Genomic DNA, 23,512 nt, shown 5'->3' with positions numbered 1-23,512 from the left:
ATCCTCAAACCTGAGACATACACATACACATTTACACATCGAGACATGTGCATGCACACACACACACGCCTCCTCCACACCCAACCCTGGCCAAGGACACTTAGATAAGGGAATTTGAAGCAGTCTGTCAAATAAAGAGTTTTCAAGGATGTCAAGGAGACTAATTAAATGTGAAGATGTTCCTCCGAGACCCCTAAATTTCATGCCCAGGATCCCCTGCTGAGGTAATCTGGCGACCCAGGGACCCCCGCCGAGGACAATTTATGACCCAGGGACCCCAGCCGAGATATAGAGTTGGGGTAAAGATTAGATAATGGGATATAGATTAAATAGATGGGATATAGATTACATAGATGGGATATAGATTACATAGATGGCATATAGTTAGATAGATGGGATATAGATTAAATAAATGGGATATAGATTAGATAGATGTAGTATAGATTAGATAGAGATGGGATATAGATTAGATAGAGATGGGCTATAGATTAGATAGACATGGGGTATAGATTAGCTAGAGATGGGGTATAGATTAGACAGATGGGGTATAGATTAAATAGAGATGGGGTATAGATTAGATAGACAGGTATAGATTAGATAGATGGGGTATAGATTAGATAGAGGTGCGATATAGATTAAATTGAGATGAGATGGGATATAGATTAGATAGATGGGTATAGATTAGATAGAAATGTGATATAGATTAGATGGATGGGGTATAGATTAGATGGATGGGGTATAGATTATATAGATGGGGAATATATTAGAAAGAGGGGGTATAGATTAGGTAAATTGAAGATAGATTAGATATATGGGGCATAGATTACATAGAGATGGGTTATAGATTAGATAGATTGGTTATAGATTAGATGGAGATGGGATATAGATTAGATAGAGATGGGATATAGATTAGATAGAGATGGGATATAGATTAGATAGATGGGATATAGATAATATAGATTGGGCATAGATTAAATAGATGGGTTATAGATTAGATAGAGATGGGATAGAAATTAGATAGCAATGTGGTATAGATAAAATAGAGATAGAATATAGATTAGCTAGAGATGGATATAGATTAGATAGAGATGGGATATAGATTAGCTAGAAATGGGTATAGATTACATAGAGATGGGATATAGATTAGATAGATTTGGTATATATTATATAGATGGGTTATAGATTAGAATAATGGGCTATAGATTAGATAGAGATGGGATTTAGATTAGATAGAGATGGGATGTAGATTAGATTAGATAGAGATGGGATGTAGATTAGATTAGATTGAGATGGGTTATAGATTAGATAAATGGGTTATAGATTAGATAGATGGGTTATAGATTAGATCGATGGGCTATGGATTAGATAGAGATGGGATGTAGATTAGATAAAGATGGGATATAGATTAGATAGATGGGTTATAGATTAGATCGATGGGTTATAGATTAGATCGATGGGCTATGGATTAGATAGAGATGGGATATAGATTGGATAGTGATGGGATATAGATTAGATAGAGATTGGGTTTAGATTAGGTAGATTAGATTAATGGGGATGGGTGAAAGCATTTTGGCAGAAGTCCACTGAGCCCATAGATTAGATAGATGGGGTATAGATTAGATAGAGGTGCGATATAGATTAGATTGAGATGAGATGGGATATAGATTAGATGGAGATGGGCTATAGATTAGATAGATGGGTATAGATTAGATATAAATGTGATATAGATTAGATGGATGGGGTATAGATTAGATGGATGGGGTATAGATTATATAGATGGGGAATATATTAGAAAGAGATGGGGTATAGATTAGGTAGATTGAAGATAGATTAGATATATGGGGCATAGATTACATAGAGATGGGGTATAAATTAGATATATGGGGTATAGATTACATAGAGATGAGGTATAGATTAGATAGAGATGGTGTATAGATTAGATAGACAGGATATAGATTAGAAAGAGATGGGTTATAGATTAGATAGATTGTATAAAGTATACATATCGAAAAATAAAATATATATGTATACATATACAAAATGTATATATATTTATATATAAATAAATGGTGGGACCAACAGCAATAATAATAGTAGTAGTGGACATGGGATTACCATTAATAACAGCTACAACAACAATATTAATCAGAACAACAATACATTAAAGCAATGGTAGTAGACCAGTGTCAACATGACTGAGAAGACATATGACCTGGTATGAAAGACAAAACAAAACTAAGCTAAATGGGAAATATTATCAACATTACTTTGCATTTTTCACTGGCTGTCCCTCAGGTTGTGGCAGGAGGACACATATTTGGCTGATTGTGCATCCTGTTTCTCTCTCTCTCTCTCTCTCTCTCTCTCTCTCTCTCTCTCTCTCTCTCTCTCTCTCTCTCTCTCTCTCTCACACACACATTCTCACTCTCTCTCTCCTATTCTTCATTCAATCTCTTTTTCTCCTCTTTGTATAGTGCATTCGGAAAGTATTTAGACCTCTTGACTTTTCCACATTTTGTTACTTTATTCTAAAATTGATTAAACAAAATGTTTTCCTCATCAATCTACACACAATACCCCATAATGACAAAGCAAAAACTGTTTTTTTGAATTTTTTGCAAATGTTATAAAACTAAAATCAAAAATACCTTATTTACATAAGTATTCAGTTCCTTTGCTATGAGACTGGAAATTGAGCTCAGGTGCATCCTGTTTCCATTGATCATCCTTGAGATGTCTCTACAACTTGATTGTAGTCCACCTGTGGTAAATCCAATTGACTGGACATGATTCGGAAAGGCACCCACTTGTCTGTATAAGGTCCCACAGTTGACAGTGCATGTCAGAGCGAGAACCAAGCCATGAGGTCGAAGGAATTGTCCTCAGAGCGCCGTGACAGGATTGTGGTGACCCAGAGACCCCTTCCGAGGGAAACTGGTGACCCAGGGATTTGTTTTTTCCCACATCTTGTCTTATCATCAGGTGAATGATAATAGAGGACAAGTAATCAACATTTAAAATGAATACATTTGGTAGATCGTTTTCAATTATTTTGACCTCCCAACATTATATTTGGAAGAGGAAGTGTAAACTCTAACAAAGCCTATTACAGTTGAAGTCGGAAGTTTACATGCACTTAGGTTGGAGTCATTAAAACTAGTTTTTCAACCACTCCACAAATTTCTTGTTAACAAACTATAGTTTTGGCAAGTCGGTTAGGACATCTAATTTGTGCATGACACAAGTCCTTTTTTCCAACAATTGTTTACAGACAGATTATTTCACTTATAATTCACTGTATCACAATTCCAGTGGGTCAGAAGTTTACATACACGAGATGACTGTGCCTTTAAACAGATTGGAAAATTCCAGAAGATTATGTCATGGCTTTAGAAGATTCTGATAGGCTAATTTACATAATTTGAGTCAATTGGAGGTGTACCTAAGGATGTATTTCAAGGCCTACCTTCAAACTCAGCGCCTCTTTGCTTGTCATCATGGGAAAATCAAAATAAATCAGCCAAGACCTCCGAAAACATATTGTCAAGTCTGGTTCATCCTTGGGAGCAATTTCCAAACGCCTGAAGGTACCACATTCATCTGTACAAACAATAGTACGCATTTATAAACACCATGGGACCACGCAGCCGTCATACCGCTCAGGAAGAAGACGCGTTCTGTCTCCTAGAGTTGAACGCACTTTGGTGCGAAAAGTGCAAATCAATTGCAGAACAACAGCAAAGGACCTTGATAAGATGCTGGAGGAAACAGGTACAAATTATCTTTATCCACAGTAAAACGAGTCCTATATCGACATAACCTGAAAGGCCGCTCAGCAAGGAAGAAGCCACTGCTCCAAAACTGCCATTTAAAAGCCAGACTACATTTTGCAACTGCACATGGGGACAAAGATGTCCTCTAGTTTGATGAAACAAAAATAAAACTTTTGGCCATAATGACCATTATGTTTGGAGGAAAAAGGGGGTGGCTTGCAAGCTGAAGAACCCCATCCCAACCGTGAAGCAAGGGGGTGGCAGCATCATGTTGTGGGGTGCTTTGCTGCAGGAGGGACTGTTGTACTTCACAAATAGATGGCATCATGAGGCAGGAAAATTATGTGGACATATTGAACCAACATCTCAAGACATCAGTCAGGAAGTTAAAGCTTGGTCGCAAATGGGTCTTCCAAATGGACAATGACCCCAATTATACTTCCAAAGTTGTGGAAAAATGGCTTAAGGACAACAAAGTCAATGTATTGGAGTGGCCATCACAAAGTCCTGACCTCAATCCTATAGAATTTTTTTGGGAAGAACTGAAAAAGCGTGTGCGATCAAGGAGGCCTACAAACCTGACTCAGTTACACCAGCTCTGTCAGGATGAATGGGCCAAAATTCCCCCAACGTATTGTGGAAAGCTTGTGGAAGGCTACCCGAAACATTTGACCCAAGTTAAACAATTTAAAGGCAATGCTACAAAATACTAATTGAGTGTATGTAAACTTCTGACCCACTGGGAATGTGATGAAAGAAATAAAAGCTGAAATAAATCATTCTCGCGACTATTTTTCTGACAATTCACATTCTTAAAATAAAGTGGTGATCCTAACTGACCTTAGACAGGGAATTTTTATTAGGATTAAATGTCCGGAATTGTGAAAAACTGAGTTTAAATGTATTTGGCTGAGGTGTATGTAAACTTCCAACTTCAACTGTAGCTAGAACGGTAACTCCAAAATAAATGTCCAAGTCAAGAAAGCTTACCAGCACCCAGCGGCACTTTTCAAAGCCTTTATCAGATACTCCAGTGAGTGTAATTGGCTCTAGTAAGTGTAATTTGCTATTAGGAGTTGAGAAATAAAGTTGACATCATTAGAAAGAAGATATTCTCCTATTTTATTTTGTACTCTAAGTATGTAATTTTAAATCTAAATAAAATAAAAAATATATTTTCACTTTTTGCGGAACCTCTCCTGTTCCTCCCCCGGTTGAATACTCCTGCCCTAGATGCATTTTTAACAATCCACTCCTTGTCACTCCTTTTGCCAAAGAGACTGGCTTTTCGGCAATCTCAACGCTCAATATGCAGCGGAGTTAGTTGTTGGAAATAATCTCGAAATTAGTCTCGAAATTAGAATTTTAACAAACATTTAGCTTCTGACAGGCAATATGCATTACTTCCTCTCCTCTATGACATCAGTGCAGCCCTGTCAGTCAGTGAACCTCTATGACATCAGCGCAACCCTGTCAGTCAGTGAGCTTCTATGACATCACTGCAGCCCTGTCAGTCAATGAGCCTCTATGACATCACTGCAGCCGTGTCAGTCAGTGAGCCTCTATGATATTAATGCAGCCCTGTCAGTGGGTGAGACTCTATTTTATTTTGTTTAACCTTTATTTTATCAGGGAGTCATACTGAGACCAAGGTCTCATTTAATAGATGAACCCTAAATTACAGAAATTACACACACAAAATATAAATGGAAAATGCAAGCAGAAAGAAAAACACATTCTTTAGTAATAAGGTCCTCAATCAGCTTTCTGAATTAGAGGCACCAAACATAAAGTTTAAGAACATTTTGAAGATTGTTCCACAAATAAGGTGCAAGAAAGGTAGATCAGCTTTCAGTTAACTCAGTAAAGAGCGGCAGGTAGCCTTGGACTAGTAACCAAAAGGTTGCAAGATCAAATCCCCGAGCTGGCAAGGTAAAAATCTGTCGTTCTGCTCCTAAACAAGGCATTTAACCCACTGTTCCTAGGCCGTCATTGAAAATAAGAACTTGTTCTTAACTGACTTGCCTTATTAAATAAAGGTAAAATTAAAGAGACAAAAGGAATTTCCAGTGACCGGGTGTGCTAACTTGTATGTCTAAAGTTTAGTATTAATGTAAGGTACAGTGGGACCTTTTTTAAAAGGGTTTTATAATTGAAACATAGCAATGTATCAATCTACGTGACATCAAAGAGGGCCAACAAACTTTCTGATCGAGAATGCAGTAGTAAAATTGTCATCCGTAATAAAGGGCACTGTGCTATGATAAACTGCATCTAACGGCTTTAATGAAGTGGCAGTTGTGTTCATATAGATGATGTCACCATAGTCTAGGACCGATAGGAACGTTGACTGAATAATCTGCTTTCTACTATTTAGCGAGAGGCAGGACCTATTTCTATAGAAGAAGCCCATTTTTATGCTGTGCGTCTTAATTAACTCATCAATATGCTATTTAAAACACAAAGTACATATGCTGAAATCATCAGAGTTATTTTTATGTGCTCTAGAGAACCTCATATACTTAGTTTTACCTGCATTCACCACTAATTTCCGGTCAATAAAGTGTTTCTGTATTACAACCAGATAGAGTCTGGTCAACCGAAAGGGGAAATAGCACACACAAATTTATCATTGGCATACAAGTGCAGGTAAAAATGTTTTTACAGACAAGTCAATATTGTTAAAACCTCTTTTTTTTTTCAATTTTCGCCTGAAATGACATACCCAAACCTAACTGCCTGTAGCTCAGGCCCTGAAGCAAGGATATGCATATTCTTGGTACCATTTGAAAGGAAACACTTTGAAGTTTGTGGAAATGTGAAAGGAATGTAGAAGAATATAACACATTAGATCTGGTAAAAGATAATACAAAGAAAAAAACAACCGTTTTTTTTTGTACCATCATCTTTGAAATGCAAGAGAAAGGCCATTATGTACAGTATTATTCCAGCCCAGGTGCAATTTAGATTTTGGCCACTAGATGGCAGCAGTGCATGTGCAAAGGTTTAGACTGATCCAATGAACCATTGTATTTCTGTTAAAATGTTTGTATCAAGACTGCCCAATCGTGCCTAATTTGTTTATTAATAACTTTTCAAGTTCATAACTGTGCACTCTCCTCAAACAATAGCATGGTATTATTTCACGTAATAGCTACTGTAATTTGGACAGTGCAGTTAGATTAAAAATAATTTAAGCTTTCTGCCAATATCAGATATGTCTATGTCCTGGGAAATGTTCTTGTTCCTTACAACCTCATGCTAATTGCATTAGCCTATGTTAGCTCAACCGTCCCGTGGATGGGACACCGGTCCTGTAAACAGTAAAAAGTACAGGACCAAGAATCGACACCTTTCGTAATGTACAGGAAAGCTGATTTAACATCATCAGTAGATACATATTGAGTTCTATCTGTCAAGTAATTTTAAAAATCATTTACATGCAGCCTGGTCCAGGTCAATTGAGGAAAGCCTCTGAATTAGCAGTGAGTGATCAACAGTATGGAAAGCCTTTGACAGGGCAATGAAGAGGGCAGCACAATGTTGCCTTTTATCCATACAGTTAACCATATAATTTATAGCTAGGGATGCAGCAGAGGTAGCGCTATGATCTAGTCCAGACTGATGTACATTTAAATTACATTTTAAAGATAAGAAAGATCTTAGCTGAGAATTTATCAAGCATTCTAATATTTTAGCGAGGCAATTATTGAAATTATTTATTAATTATTCTATTATCTATGAGACGTTCCTGACAGTCAGTCATATTCAGACTCTTTGCTCTGCTATCAGAGTTTATTCAATTTAAGGAGCCGGGATGCTTCACAAACACAGACACACACACACGCTCCTTTCGGAGGGCAGAGAGCCTCTGAAAGTCATTATTAAAGAAGCTTCTCCTCAGACTCCTCTCTGATCCTAATCTGTCTCTGCTGACAGGCGTTCCACTGGGCAGCTAAGCAGACGCATTAAGCCCCCTCCCTGTTCCACTCCACAGAGCCCATTAGACACAGGCAGGATTACACACACACACACACACACACACACACACACACACACACACACACACACACACACACACACACACACACACACACACACACACACACACACACACACACACACACACACACACACACACACACACATCAAGGACATTGCTGACATAGATAACCCCTAGCCTCTCCCCAATAAACACCCAAATATCCCCAGATTTTACCCCTAGACTAGTACACTATTCTAACGTAGTGCATTGAGATGGTTTGGCCTCTGCAGTGTATGTTTTATAGAAATAAAATGAATAGAATATGCGTCCCCATTCAAGTAAATTATAGCATAATGATTGGATTGGGTGCCATTGCAAGTACTCATAGGAGCAAAGCAAGAAGCAAAAGCAGGAAGTGTACCCATCGATATGTGCTGTGATTTGTTGATTTAACTCAACTGACATTACAACAAATGCATTCCATTGCATGAGCCACATCATTTAGCTTTTCAATACATTTGTAAATAATATCGACTTACTTGAATCCAATCCCGGTGAAGCCCATTTTCTGTTCGCCGCTCGCTACCTCTTCGGGCTGTTGTTGTTGTTTTTTTCAAAGTTTGCCACACACTTAGAGGAAACTAATGTCAGCAAACATTTGCGAACTATTCCCCTTGTTGAACGCACCTCAGTTAACATCATAAAATTAACATTCTACATTACCATGGAAATTACTACATCACAATACCAGGCATGAGTGTACCCATGAGTTTGCCAGCCAAATATGCCCGGGTTATAAATTCTAAACCCATTTTATTCATTCTATTTCTATGGTATGTCCACATCCTCAGAGAATGTATTTTATGTCACCTCCCTTATATTGTGTTCACAGCCTATTAATATAGCCCCAAAACTGAGTACACGTCGCCTGTTAATGTGTTATTTTTCAGCACACTGCGTCAGTCCAGAGCCAGAGGAGTTTCTCTCTGAGCCTGAGCTTATCTGAGCCTCATGGGGCCTAGCATCTAACCCTTTTGGCCAAAAAAAAACTAAAATGAAATGTTATTGCCTAGCATCTAACCCTTTTGGCCAAAAAAAAACTAAAATGAAATGTTATTGCCATAAAGCTGCCATAAGCAGACTCCCCTTCTCCCATAAACAGCTTATCTTCCCAAAATGCTCTTTGCTCTTCGTACATCATATGGCTCCCTCACCTAAACACAGGCTTAAAGACCTGTTGTATATACAGTTGAAGTCGGAAGTTTACATACACCTGAGCCGAATACATTTAAACTCAGTTTTTCACAATTCCGGAAGTTTAATCCTAGGAGAAATTCCCTGTCTTAGGTCAGTTAGGATCACCACTTTATTTTCATAATGTGAAATTTTTTAATAATAGTAGAGAGAATTATTTATTTCAGCATTTATTTATTTCATCACATTTCCAGTGGGTCAGAAGTTTACATACACTCAATTACAGTAGCGTGCCGTGGGCCTGGCGCCTGGGCCTTCAGTGAGGTCCTACACAGTCCCACCCGAATTAATCCACCTGTTATTACCATCATTTAGATGCCATGGCTCTAGAGTCTAGAGCCATGGCTCTAGAGTCTAGGTTATACTGCGTTTCTGTCTAAATGTATAGTGTCTAGAGTCTAGACACTATACATTTAGACAGAAACGCAGTATAACCAGGCGTTGCGTCACCTTGAAATTGACATTTTTTTCAGAGAATTGCAGGGGAAGAGTACAATACAGTAATGTTCAACTAATAGGCAAGAACATAGTCGAGTGCAACAGAGTTATATTAATATTCTTCTTCTATCCATTTCTGGTCCACAAACTTTGAGCTTTAAGTCCCCCAAAAAATAAATACAGTGTGTTCACTAAACAGCGCATTGTCGCACCCAAAGCAGTTTCACCGTGATGATAAAGACACATAACTATTCACTGAAAATAAAAGAAAACAAATAATTTGCAACATAGGCTATTTGCCATTTTATTTTGTTAATATATAGGCTATTTAATATTAACGAAATAAAATGCGAAACATACATACACATTTAATAAAAAATAACATGCATTGTATGCCTACTCACCAAAGACTGATTATTAGACAGTTGCGTGCGCTTAGGGGATCGTGAGAAAAATGCTGCAAGGCCATTGAGGTTGGCAAAGAAGACCTTGCATTCTTTAAGCTTTGAGGCTCCTTGAGTCAGTACTAAATTTAGTCGATGTGCATAGCAGTGAATGAATAAGGCCATCGGTGCCCTCTCCTTAACTTTAGCCTGCACCCCATTGAGTCCAGATGCCATGACTGCTGCGCCATCAAAACACTGTGCCACAACTTTATCCAGACTACATTCATTTTCCTCCAAGAAACGGAAAATAAGAGCGGCAATGTCATCAGCTCGCTTGCCGCTTGTCACATCTTCAAACCGGATAAATCGCTCCTTGACTCCCGTGTCCGTCACATAACGCAGGACGAGTGAGAGCTGTAGCTCCACTCTGGTGTCCCCAAACGTTTTCAAAAGCACCATTGCTTCTAAGTGCCCAGCCGTACTTTGGTGTCTCGTTGCTGCCTTGGTTAGACAACTCAAGTTTGCAAAGCCAGTGTGGCTCCAAACACCAAATCGATCACTTGCAAATAATAGGCATTCCCAGCAGTACAGTTTGCAGTGCTTCTCGGAGCCTGTGAGCCATTGACAGCGCTCATAGTTGAAACTTTGAAAGTGGCGAACGAACGAACCCCTTTCCCGCCTGTGACAGGCTTTGTGGCGTCGGGCGACCTCTCCTTACAATGTCTAACTTTTCTTGAAAAGTTCGTCTTGAGAATGGCGTTATAATTATATCCTCGACCAAATCGATATCTTCTCCTCCTTCCGCCATTGTGGGTTCAAAAAACAGTAGAACGCGAATTAATTCGTTTATCAAATTTAGTTTCCTAGATCTGCATAGACCTGCCCATAGGACCTGCCTCTCAATATTGGTAATCCAATCAAAAGACGTGGACGCCCTACGCCTGCTAGCTGGCTCCTGTGTAACACTGGAGCCAGCCAGCAGGCGTACAATAGCCAACTCTAAAGCTGATTGGTTGACACAAAATTTTAATTTCCATTCACTTTAAGCTACAAGCGCCCGCACTGTTGATTCTGAAGGCCTGAGGGCAGATTTTAGACCCCTGGCAACACATGATGGCTGAATATGATTGGATAAAAGATCTAACGTAAAGACCAGCCCTCCAAATCTCAACCTGGGGCTGGAAGCAGTGCAACCAAGAGGAAAGCTATGAAATGAAGAGTATAACTCTTACTCTGGGGAATAATTTAATACATATTTGTGGGAAAATATATTTTAAAAAAAATTATATTCTGATGATGTTTAGGCCAGCAGAGAAGGCCTTGCAGGCCCTGACGGCCCACCACTGCTCAATTAGTATTTGGTAGCATTGCCTTTACATTGCTTAACTTGGGTCAAATCTTTTGGATAGCCTTCCACAAGCTTTCCACAATAAGTTGGGTGAATTTTGGCCCATTCATCCTGACAGAGCTGGTGTAGCTGAGTCAGGTTTGTAGGCCTCCTTGCTCGCACACGCTTTTTCAGTTCTGCCCACAGATTTTCTATAGGATTGAGGTAAGGGTTTGTGATGGCCACTCCAATAACTTTACTTTGTTGTCCTTAAGCCATTTTGCCACAAATTTGGAAGTTTGCTTGGGGTCATTGTCCATTTGGAAGACCCATTTGCGACCAAGCTTTAACTTCCTGACTGATGTCTTGAGATGTTGCTTCAATATATCCAAATAATTTTCCTGCCTCATGATGCCATCTATTTTGTGAAGTGCACCAGTCCCTCCTGCAGCAAAGCACCCCCACAACATGATGCTGCCACCCCTGTGCTTCACGGTTGGGATGGTGTTCTTCGGCTTGCAAGCCTCCCCCTTTTTCCTCCAAACATAACGATGATCATTATGGCCAAACAGTTATATTTTTGTTTCATCAGACCAGAGGACATTTCTAAAAAAAAGTATGAGCTTTGTCCCCATGTGCAGTTGCAAACCGTAGTCTTGCTTTCTTTGGCAGTTTTGGAGCAGTGGCTTCTTCCTTGCTGAGCGGCCTTTCAGGTTATGTCGATATAGGACTTGTTTTACTGTGGATATAGATACATTTGTACCTGTTTCCTCCAGCATCTTCACAAGGTTCTTTGCTGTTGTTCTGGGATTGATTTGCACTTTTCACACCAAAGTACGTTCATCTCTAGGAGACAGAACGCGTCTCCTTCCTGAGCGGTATGATGGCTGTGTGGTCGCCTGGTGTTTATACTTGAGTACTATTGTTTGTACAGATGAACATTGTACCTTCAGGCGTTTCTTTTGATTTTCCCATGATGTCAAGCAAAGAGGCACTGAGTTGGAAGGTAGGCCTTGAAATACATCCACAGGTACACAATTGACACAGAAGCTTTTAAAGCCATGACATAATTTTCTGGAATTTTCCAAGCTGTTTAAAGGCACATTTACCTTAATGAATGTAAACTTCTGACACACTGGAATTGTGATACAGTGAATTATAAGTGAAATATTCAGTCTGTAAGCAATTGTTGGAAAAATTACTTGTGTCATGCACAAAGTAGATTTCCTAACCGACTTGCCAAAAGTATAGTTTGTTAACAAGAAATTAGTGGAGTGGTTGAAAAACGGGTTTTAATGACTCAAATCTAAGTGTATGTAAACTTCCGACTTCAAGTGTATTTATCTCACCAGAGACAGACAAGGAGGGATGAGGAGGGAGGGATTATGGATGTGCTTGGGGTGTTCTGTCGACTTTTTATGGTGCCACACACACACACACACACACACACACACACACACACACACACACACACACACACACACACACACACACACACACACACACACACACACACACACACACACACACACACACACACACACACACACACACACACACACACACACACACACACACACACACACACACACACACACACACACATATACCTCTGTCTGGTCTGGAAGGCAGCTGTTTGCTGTCCATGGTTCAATACAGGGGTAACAGGTCTGTAGAGAGTATCTCAGGAGAATGTTTATAGAGGACTTCTGTTAGTGATCAGACACAATGCAATTCTGACTGGAATAGATGAGGAATATCAGGATGGGAAGATACACGAACACACACTGATCACACATCATACAAACCTGATCCTAACCGTTATACTCCTCTCCTCCAACAGAATATGGGGAAGCTGAATATGTCGTACTTCCACATCGATATCAACAACGCCACGGGTGACCTGTACACCAACCGACACGTGCCCTCCCGTCTGATACCCAACATCTCAGAGTTCCGGACCACCATCAGCGTCTCCGGTCCCCTCGCCGCCTCCATGATCCATGTGGCACGCTGCTTCGCTCAGCCCAACTTCAAGGTAGGTCCAACAACAAGCACACACCTGTAGCACAACAGCAAATCAGTCTTTCATGGTTTGTTAGTCGTATTGATTGACCAAAAAGGATGAGTCAGCACATCACAGTTGAAATTGAAGCTACTGTAGGAGAGAGTTCTCCTTTACGGCGGTAGACCACTGCTGTGCACTGTGTAGAACCTACAGACATCACGAGTAGAACCATACACTTTAGTTTAGTTTAAAGTGTGAACAAATAGACTTCAGTCTGATTTCTCAATTATTGCCTTAATTTAGATACCTATAATTCTTGATGGATGTTATTCTGTGTGGGTGTTACATCCTACAAATGTAAACTTGGAGGGAAATTGACTGAGGCGAAGCAAAACAAAAACAACAGCCTCTCAGCCTCAGTCCCAGCTGTGGCAGGAGGAGGGCTGTATATCTATGTTGGTCCCATAATGATAGGGCAGCAGGCAGGCAGCTATATATCTATGTATAGCCCAGCTCCATCCTGTAGTTACAGAGAGAGAAGAAGGAGGAGGTGAAGAAAATGGGGTGTTAAATACTTAGAGATGTTCCGGTACTTATGTATACTTTTCAGCCAGTAGTTCTGAAAGTAGTGCTCTTAACCCAAAAGTGGTCGCTGAAAATTGCGTACTACGTCACATTTGTGGACCACCTCATTTCTCTCTCTGTGCCGTGTCCACTGAGCCGTTGGGCCCGCCCTGCAACCTCACTGGATAACGCTGGGCAGTCCTTTTGCTAGTCACTCAAATGCGAAGGGCTGAAGCTCATTGCTAGGGGGCACACCATACACTGAGCAGACCGAGAGAAGAGGACAGAGTGTATCCAGCTAGGTGGTTGGTTATTGTTAGTGTTGTAGCCTCTGCATAGTTAATATGGCTGATCTGTATAACCCTTTCCCACCATGGTGCACTAACAATATGGAGTGGTTTCAGTATGTGATGTGATGGTCTCACAGTATCTCATGATTCCTGATTTTGTAATACATTTTTAGAGCATTTAGCTTCTCTCTTCCACCTCTCCTTCTCCACCTCTCCCCTCTCCTTCTCCACCTCTCCTTCTCCACCTCTCCCCTATCCTTCTCCACCTCTCCGCTATCCTTCTCCACCTATCCTTCTCCACCTCTCCCCTCTCCTTCTCCACCTCTCCGCTCTCCTTCTCCACCTCTCCTTCTCCACCTCTCTCCTTTCCTTCTCCACCCCTCCCCTCCTTCTCCACCTATTCTTCTCCCTCTCCCTCTCCTTCTCCACCTCTCCCTTCTCCACCTCACCCCTCTCCCCCACCTCTCCCTTTTCCACCTCTCCTCTCCCGTCTCCTTCTCCACCTCTCCCTTCACCTCTCCCCTATTCTTCTCCACCTCTCCCCTCTCCTTCTCCACCTCTCCCTTCTCCACCTCTCCCCTCTCATTCTCCACCTCTCCCCTCTCCTTCTCCACCTCTCCCCTTCCTTCTCCACCCATCCTTCTCCAGCTCTCCCACCTCCTTCTCCACCTCTCTGCTCTCCTTCTCCACCTCTCCTTCTCCACCTCTCTCCTTTCCTTCTCCACCCCTCCCCTCCTTCACCTCTTCTTCTCCCTCTCACTCTCCTTCTCCACCTCTCCCTTCTCCACCTCACCCCTCTCCTCCACCTCTCCCTTTTCCACCTCTCCTCTCCTCTCCCGTCTCCTTCTCCACCTCTCCCTTCACCTCTCCCCTATTCTTCTCCACCTCTCCCCTCTCCTTCTCCACCTCTCCCTTCTCCACCTCTCCCCTTCCTTCTCCACCTCTCCCCTCTCCTTCTCCACCTCTCCCCTTCCTTCTCCACCTCACCCCTCTCTTTCTCCACCTCTCCCTTCTCCACCTCTCCCCCTCCTTCTCCACATCTCCCCTCTCCTTCTTCACCGTTCCCCTCTCCACCTCTCAACTCTCCTTCATCACCTCTCCCTTGCCACCTCTCCTCTCCCCTCTTCCCCACCACCCCTCCCCTCTCCTTCTCCACCTCTCCCTTTTCCACCTCTCCCCTCTCCTTCATCACCTCTCCCTTTCCACCTCTCCTCTCCCCTCTCCTTCATCACCTCTCCCCTCTCCTTCTCCACCGCTCCCCTCTCTACCTCTCCCCTCTCCTTCATCACCTCTCCCCTCTCCTTCTCCACCTCTCCCTTTTCCACCTCTCCCCTCTCCTTCTCCACCTCTCCCCTCTCCTTCTCCTCTCCCCTCTCCTTCAACTCTCCCCTCTCCTTCTCCACCTCTCCCTTCTCCACCTCTCCCCTCTCCTTCTCCACATCTCCCCTCTCCTTCTCCACCGCTCCGCTCTCCACCTCTCCCCTCTCTTTCATCACCTCTCCCCTCTCCTTCTACACCTCTCCCTTCTCCACCTCTCCCCTCTCCCTTCTCCACCTCTTCCCTCTCCTTCTCCATCTCTCCCTTCTCCACCTCTCCCTTCTCCACCTCTCCCCTCTCCATCTCTTCCCTCTCCCCTACTAGGTGGATTGCATCCTGAAAGCGGTGCTCCGTGATGAGATCATCACGTGGCACAAGAAGATCCAGGAGGACACGTCCATAACCCTGTCCCCGGCGGTCCAGCCTGAGAACAAAGACTCCCAGTAGCTGGTGTCCCTGGTGCAGAAGGCTGTGATGGCCAGCATGACCAGGCTCCACAATTTGGCCCAGTTTGTGGAAGGGGAGTCAAAGGTTAACGCTCTGTTGGCTGCAGCCAACAGCCTGAACTACCTCTGTCGCATGGACCCTGTAGCATGGACTCCCTGGCAGGCCTGGTTGCGAGGGGAGAGGAGACTGCCTGGTTGTGAAGGGAGAGGAGACTGCCTGGCAAGCCTGGTTGTGACAGGAGAGTAGACTTCCTGGCAGGTCTGGTTGTGAGAGGAGAGTAGACTGCCTGGCAGGTCTGGTTGTGAGAGGAGAGTAGACTGCCTGGCAGGCCTGGTTGTGAAAGGAGAGTAGACTTCCTGGCAGGTCTGGTTGTGAGAGGAGAGTAGACTGCCTGGTAGGCCTGGTTGTGAGAAGAGAGTAGACTGCCTGGCAGGCCTGGTTGTGAGAGGAGAGTAGACTGCCTGGCAGGTCTGGTTGTGAGAGGAGAGTAGACTGCCTGGCAGGCCTGGTTGTGAGAGGAGAGTAGACTGCCTGGCAGGCCTGGTTGTGAGAGGAGAGTAGACTGCCTGGCAGGCCTGGTTGTGAGAGGAGAGTAGACTGCCTGGCAGGCCTGGTTGTGAGGGGAGAGTAGACTGCCTGGCAGGTCTGGTTGTGAGAGGAGAGTAGACTGCCTGGCAGGCCTGGTTGTGAGAGGAGAGTAGACTGCCTGGCAGGTCTGGTTGTGAGAGGAGAGTAGACTGCCTGGCAGGCCTGGTTGTGAGAGGAGAGTAGACTACCTGGCAGGCCTGGTTGTGAGAGGAGAGTAGACTACCTGGCAGGCCTGGTTGTGAGAGGAGAGTAGACTGCCTGGCAGGCCTGGTTGTGAGAGGAGAGTAGACTGCCTGGCAGGTCTGGTTGTGAGAGGAGAGTAGACTGCCTGGCAGGCCTGGTTGTGAGGGGGTGAGGAGAGTGCCTGGTATCCTGGCACTTGGGTAGAGGGGAGAATAAAGTAGACATTGAGAGGGGGATATGAAGGGGAAATATAAAGAAGATGGACATGATAAAACGTATGAAAATAGTTTTTCTTGGACACAAGGGTGTTGTAATGCACATTGGTCTGCACGCACAACTATTAGATGTCATCATTGTTGGCCGCTGAAGAGTGTGTCAGTCCACATTCCTTTGAGCCACATAAAATAGGAAATCATACAATGTAAACTGGAACTGAAGAAAATGCTTTTGTCACGTAAACATGCTGTGCTCTGTCAGGTATTGTTTTTGAAGAGAGCTTCCTGGTCTCAAGTTGAAAGGACGCAGTGATATTCTTTAGCAAACAAACAAAGCAAGGGAACAATGTAGCATTGTTGAGTTCTGTAGAACCAGTCAGGTATCAAGAAATAGCCTGCTCAAACTAGGGCTGGCACAATTTCTGTATAATCGTTTAACTGACAATTATGGTTGAAGACCGTCATGAAAATATAATAACAATAAAAAGAAATGTGTGGACAGCTGACTGAAGACCGGACAATCAAGTCTGTTTCCATGGTAACATGGACTCTTCAATGTAATGACATGTTTCTCCTTGCTGAAACAAGCAAGGTGTTGTAGCAAATTAATTTTTGGTTGCCTAGGCAACACCCCCTGCCTACAGCAGCACGTGCAGAGGAGAAAATGTGCATATTTTTTCTTTCTTTCCATTCAAACGACCAATAATCGTCAACCAAATTTCCATGACCTGACCGTCAAAGACCTAGGTTAAACCAGTTTGAATGCAGCATTCAGTCTTGTTTAACCAGGCTAATCAGGAAACTCATTATGATGGAGAAACTAATTAAGGCACTCGAACCAAGCACAGTCTGACATGTTGATTCTGCAACGCTCCTCACTGTACTTGACTTACTGTCTGTTGTGTAAATCATCCCTCCATGAAAATAGAACAGTCCAGGGACTATTGGAGAAAGTATTGTGTACATATTTTGTGTAGAGGTCATGTGATTTTCTCCTGCTTGACTTGGTAATACTGAGTTTCTAAGAGTCTATTCTAGAAGTTGACAAGTTGACTTGGTAACACAGAGGTCTAAGAGTCTATTCTAGAAGTTGACAAGTTGACTTGGTAACACAGAGGTCTAAGAGTCTATTCTAGAAGTTGACAAGTTGACTTGGTAACACAGAGGTCTAAGAGTCTATTCTAGAAGTTGACAAGTTGACTTGGTAACACAGAGGTCTAAGAGTCTATTCTAGAAGTTGACAAGTTGACTTGGTAACACAGAGGTCTAAGAGTCTATTCTAGAAGTTGACAAGTTGACTTGGTAACACAGAGGTCTAAGAGTCTATTCTAGAAGTTGACAAGTTGACTTGGTAACACAGAGGTCTAAGAGTCTATTCTAGAAGTTGACAAGTTGACTTGGTAATACTGAGTTTCTAAGAGTCTATTCTAGAAGAAAAAATGTTGTAAGTCCTTCTTTTTATGTTTGTTTACGAGTCATTATTTAAATAACACATTGTGTGTGTGTGTATATATATATACACTCCCGTTCAAAAGTTTGGGTTCACTTAGAAATGTCCTTGTTTTTGAAAGAAAAGCACATTTTGTCCATTAAAATAACATCAAGTTGATCAGAAATACAGTGTTGTCACGGCTGTTGGAAAAAGAGGACCAAGGTGCAGCGTCGTGAGCGTACATGTTCCTTTATTAAACAAGACGCCGAACAAAAACAATAAACACTACAAAAACAAACCGTGAAGCTCAAAGGCTAAGTGCCCTAAACAAAGTCAACTTCCCACAAAACACAGGTGGAAAAAAGAGCTACCTAAGTACGGTTCTCAATCAGAGACAACGATAGACAGCTGCCTCTGATTGAGAACAACACCCGGCCAAACACAAAGAAAAAGAAAACATAGAAATAGAAAATCATAGAAATGCAAAACATAGAATGCCCACTCCAACTCACGCCCTGACCAAACCAAAATAGAGACATAAAAAGGATCTCTAAGGTCAGGGCGTGACAAGTGTAGACATTGTTATTGTTGTAAATGACTATTGTAGGGTAAGGGGTGGCTATTTTGAAAAATCTCAAATACAAAATATATTTTGATTTGTTGAACACTTTTTTGGTTACTACATGATTCCATGCGTGTTAATTCATAGTTTTGATGTCTTCACTATTATTCTAAAATGTAGAAAATAGTAAAAATAAAGAAAAACCCTTGAATGAGTAGGTGTGTCCAAAGTTTTGACTGGCACTTTATATATACACTACCGTTCAAAAGTTGGGGGTCACTTAGAAATGTCCTTGTTTTTGAAATAAAATAAAATTGTCCATTTAAACATCAGCAAATTTATCAGAAATACAGTGTAGACATTGTTAATGTTGTAAATGACTATTGTAGCTGGAAATGTCAGATTTGTAATGGAATATCTACATAGGCATACAGAGGCCCATTATCAGCAACCATCACTCCTGTGTTCCAATGGCATGTTGTGTTAGCTAATCCAAGTTTATCATTTTTAAAAGGCTAATTGATCATTAGAAAACCCTTTTGCAATTATGTTAGCACAGCTGAAAACTGTTGTTCTGATTAAAGAAAAATAAAACTGGCCTTCTTTAGTCTAGTTAAGTATACAGTATGTATGTAGTATGTGGGGTACACTGACCTGTTTTTGTATACATTATCCCCCATGTATGTAGTATGTGGGCTACCCTGACCTGTTTTTGTGTGCATTATCCCCCATGTATACAGTAAGTATGTAGTATGTGGGCTACCCTGACCTGTTTTTGTGTGCATTATCCCCCATGTATACAGTAAGTATGTAGTATGTGGGCTACCCTGACCTGTTTTTGTGTGCATTATCTCCCATGTATACAGTATGTATGTAGTATCTGGGCTACCCTGACCTGTTTTTGTGTGCATTATCCCCCATGTATACAGTATGTATGTAGTATATGGGCTACCCTGACCTGTTTTTGTATGCATTATCCCCCATGTATACAGTATGTATGTAGTATGTGGGCTACCCTGACCTGTTTTTGTGTGCATTATCCCCCATGTATACAGTATGTATGTAGTATGTGGGCTACCCTGACCTGTTTTTGTATGCATTATCCCCCATGTATACAGTATGTATGTAGTATGTGGGCTACCCTGACCTGTTTTTGTATGCATTATCCCCCATGTATACAGTATGTATGTAGTATGTGGGCTACCCTGACCTGTTTTTGTATGCATTATCCCCCATGTATACAGTATGTATGTAGTATGTGGGCTACCCTGACCTGTTTTTGTGTGCATTATCCCCCATGTATACAGTATGTATGTAGTATGTGGGCTACCCTGACCTGTTTTTGTGTGCATTATCCCCCATGTTGTAATTGTACAGTGCTTTTTGGCCAACTGAAGGATCGTTATCTCCTGTCTTGTAAATATGCATTTTGTTTTAATAAAATGCTATTTTTAAAAGTTATAATTTTCTTTTGACACTTGTTTGTGGGTCGCTACTCAATTTCACGCTAAAGACAAATGGTTCCTGGTTTTAAATGACATATCAACCACAAAGTCAGACAGTGCTTCTCATACCCATTCAGATACAAAACAGAAATTACACTTCTCTCAGAAGAAAGACCAGGGTTGAAATTGCAGTTACTACCTCTCACATTGCATACATTATCGATAAATTGTGTGCCTCACTTAGCTGGTCTGCAGTTTCAAGTAAAGTTAACTGTGGATGATGATGAGGCATTTTGGTTTAGTGCTATGTGGAGGCAGAATAACCTTGAGTTTTTGTCTTTTTTTCCCCCCTCCGGGTATGGCCCTCTCCATGCCATGGAAGTCCAGGGGAAGAGCACTGAGGTGCATTCAGTCTTGGCCTCCTCTTCCCTGGTGACTGATTAATGTCAATATATCTCAGTGTGCCTTGACCTCTGTTGAGTATCGGCCTGCTCTCCACACTCATGAACCATGTGTTCAATACTGTAAGTCACTCTCTCTCTCGTTCTCTCAATCTCACTATATCCGTTTCTCTCTGTCATCCACGTTCTCTCTGTTGCAGCTCTCGCACATTCACTTGCACACACACACACACTCTTTCTCCTCACTCACACACACACACACACACACACGATCCCTCACTGAATCCATCTGCCTCTCTCTCTTTCTTTTGCAGCTCACTGTTCCCCCTTTATCATGTCAGCCAGCCAGACTACCTACCTGACTGTTCCTGTTTCTGCGTTTAACAATGCTACTTTATTCCAATCTGTTTGGCAGCTTAACGATAAGTGGGCCTTAAGCAAGAACAGACTGCCACCCAGGCTACCATCACATCACATGGGGCCTCGCCAGAAAACCTTCAAAAATCTAAACCAAATACAGTGGGGCAAAAAAGTATTTAGTCAGCCACCAATTGTGCAAGTTCTCCCACTTAAAAAGATGAGAGAGGCCTGTAATTTTCATCATAGGTACACTTCAACTATGACAGACAAAATGAGAAAAAAAAATCCAGAAAATCACATTGTAGGATTTTTTATGAATTTATTTGCAAATTATGGTGGAAAATAAGTATTTGGTCACCTACAAACAAGCAAGATTTCTGGCTCTCACAGACCTGTAACTTCTTATTTAAGAGGCTCCTCTGTCCTCCACTCGTTACCTGTATTAATGGCACCTGTTTGAACTTGTTATCAGTATAAAAGACACCTGTCCACAACCTCAAACAGTCACACTCCAAACTCCACTATGTCCAAGACCAAAGAGCTGTCAAAGGACACCAGAAACAAAATTGTAGACCTGCACCAGGCTGGGAAGACTGAATCTGCAATAGGTAAGCAGCTTGGTTTGAAGAAATCAACGGTGGGAGCAATTATTAGGACATGGAAGACATACAAGACCACTGATAATCTCCCTCAATCTGGGGCTCCACGCAAGATCTCACCCCGTAGGGTCAAAATGATCACAAGAAAGGTGAGCAAAAATCCCAGAACCACACGGGGGGACCTAGTGAATGACCTACAGAGAGCTGGGACCAAAGTAACAAAGCCTACCATCAGTAACACACTACGCCGCCAGGGACTCAAATCCTGCAGTGCCAGACGTGTCCCCCTGCTTAAGCCAGTACATGTCCAGGCCCGTCTGAAGTTTGCTAGAGAGCATTTATATGATCCAGAAGAAGATTGGGAGAATGTCATATGGTCAGATGAAACCAAAATAGAACTTTTTGGTAAAAACTCAACTCGTCGTGTTTGGAGGACAAAAAATGCTGAGTTGCATCCAAAGAACACCATACCTACTGTGAAGCATGGGGGTGGAAACATCATGCTTTGGGGCTGTTTTTCTGCAAAGGGACCAGGACGACTGATCCGTGTAAAGGACAGAATGAATGGGGCCATGTATCGTGACATTTTGAGTGAAAACCTCCTTCCATCAGCAAGGGCATTGAAGATGAAACGTGGCTGGGTCTTTCAGCATGACAATGATCCCAAACACACCGCCCGGGCAACGAAGGAGTGGCTTCGTAAGAAGCATTTCAAGGTCCTGGAGTGGCCTAGCCAGTCTCCAGATCTCAACCCCATAGAAAATCTTTGGAGGGAGTTGAAAGTCCGTGTTGCCCAGCAACAGCCCCAAAACATCACTGCTCTAGAGGAGATCTGCATGGAGGAATGGGCCAAAATACCAGCAACAGTGTGTGAAAACCTTGTGAAGACTTACAGAAAACGTTTGACCTCTGTCATTGCCAACAAAGGGTATATAACAAAGTATTGAGATAAACTTTTGTTATTGACCAAATACTTATTTTCCACCATAATTTGCAAATAAATTCCTTAAAAATCCTACAATGTGATTTTCTGGACTTTTTTTTCTCATTTTGTCTGTCATAGTTGAAGTGTACCTATGATGAAAATTACAGACCTCTCTCATCTTTTTAAGTGGGAGAACTTGCACAATCGGTGGCTGACTAAATACTTTTTTGCCCCACTGTATGACATCTGAAGGTCAGTATAGCACCATGTACTGTATCTCATATATCACACATCCCTTTCTAATGGAGTCAATACTTGGGACATATAGGACACCCACAGTCGGTTTTTGGACCTGAACAATAGCATTTGAACTTGCGGGTGTCCTTACTGTCCTGTGTAGTTTAGGCATCCATTTCACGCCTCAGGTGTCTCCTCATATGAGGCTGGCAGTGAGATATGAAACCCACCACAACAGAAAGATGGGTTGTATCCTGCCTGTGTTGTCTTGGCATGTGTCACGGCCGGCCTAGGCGTCTACTGATGTCTAGACTGATATCTGGGAAGAGGAGGTGATTGATGCAGACCTTTGGGATTGAAGTGGGGAAGGATGAAGAGGGAGGGAGTGTGGTAGCTGGCACTACCAGGGACTTTGACACTCACTACAATGGAACCTGGCAGGAAGAGGGATTACAATTCCCTCTGCTGATATAATATCACCTATCTGACGATGGATTTCAACGTTTATATCATGTGTATATAATATTTTATAATATTGCAATAGTACAGCATCCTCTGGCTTTACATTTCAGAGCATAGTTACATTTACATTTGAGTAATTTAGCAGACACTCTTATCCAGGATGACTTGTTAGTACATTCATCTTAAGGTAACTAGAAGAGAACCATATTTAGTAAGACACTTTTTCTCAAAAAAGTAGTTATCACTGAAGTCAGTGCTAGTAAGAAAAGACAAGTGTGAATGTTACTGCAAGAAAGGCTTTTCTGTGAGTTCAC

The 23,512-nt window shown here is 42.0% G+C and overlaps 1 pseudogene; it reads left to right on the top strand.

Moving 5' to 3' along the window:
- LOC139569847 (transformation/transcription domain-associated protein-like) overlaps positions 1 to 20,173 on the top strand; it is a 166,868-nt pseudogene extending 146,695 nt beyond the window's left edge.
- Positions 20,174 to 23,512: the final 3,339 nt, after the last annotated feature.

This window comes from Salvelinus alpinus, chromosome 3, assembly GCF_045679555.1.
Source record: "Salvelinus alpinus chromosome 3, SLU_Salpinus.1, whole genome shotgun sequence".
NCBI lineage: Eukaryota > Metazoa > Chordata > Actinopteri > Salmoniformes > Salmonidae > Salvelinus > Salvelinus alpinus.
Note: the sequence above shows the minus strand (reverse complement) of the source record. Positions and strands in the feature narration are given on the sequence as shown.